This window comes from Macrotis lagotis, chromosome X, assembly GCF_037893015.1.
Source record: "Macrotis lagotis isolate mMagLag1 chromosome X, bilby.v1.9.chrom.fasta, whole genome shotgun sequence".
NCBI classification, from domain to species: Eukaryota; Metazoa; Chordata; class Mammalia; order Peramelemorphia; family Peramelidae; genus Macrotis; species Macrotis lagotis.
In genome coordinates, this window is record NC_133666.1 from 703,027,626 (window position 1) to 703,028,707 (window position 1,082).

Sequence of the window (1,082 nt, forward strand, 5' to 3'; positions counted from 1 at the left end):
TTAACAGATTAACAGAATTTCTGGCACCTAAAAACATTTGTTAGGGAGATAAGAATTTTTCAAAGATGGACAGTATCTCTTTTGGTGATGAGAGGATGATAAATCAGAAGAGAAGTTGATTCAGGCCTGGAAATAAGTAGACTGAGCAATTATACAAAATGGGGCTGTTCAGAATAGGATCAGTTACATAATAGAATCAATTATTAAAATGATAAATAATTTTTAATTTCCTCAACGTATTTCAAGAAATAAACCATAAATATATTTTAGAACTAGAGGGTAAAATAGAAATTGAAAGAATCCACTCATCACCTCCTGAAAGAGATCCCAAAATGAAAACTCCAAGGAATATTATTACCAAATTCCAGGTGCCCCAGGTCAAGGAGAAAATATTACAAGCATATAGAAAGAAGTAATTCAAATTCTGGGGACCCATAGTAAAGATCCCACAGCTTCTACATGAAAGTGTTAGGGGGCTTGGAATAAAATATTCTGGAAGGGGAAAGATCTAGTATAATTCACCAGGGGGAAGAAATAGACATTTAACTAGAGGACTTTCAAGGCTTCATGATGAAAAGACTAGGGATGGATAGAAAATCTGCTCTTCAAACATAAGACTCAAGAAAAGCATAAAACTGTAAACATGAAAGAGAAATCAAAAGGAACTTAGCAAATTGTTTACATTCCTAAATGGGAAGATGATATGTAACTACTAAGAATTTTATTATGACAGACAAGAAGGCATGAGTGTGAGTCAATTTTATTGGTATGCTCTCCCCAAAATAAACAAATAAAAAATAAAGGGATGAGAAAGTGGGATGTTTTTGGGAAAGGGAGAAGGGAGAGGTAGAGGGGGGGAAATTTTTCTCAACTAAAGGAGGTATGCAAGAAATAGCTTTTATAGTAGAAGGGGAAATGGAAAGAATTGCAATGCTTAACCTCACTTTTTTTTTAACTTTTTTAGGTTTTTGCAAGGCAAATGGGGTTGAGTGGCTTGCCCAAGGCCACACAGCTAGATAATTATTAAGTGTCTGAGACCAGATTTGAACCCAGGTACTCCTGACTCCAGGGCCGGTGCTTTA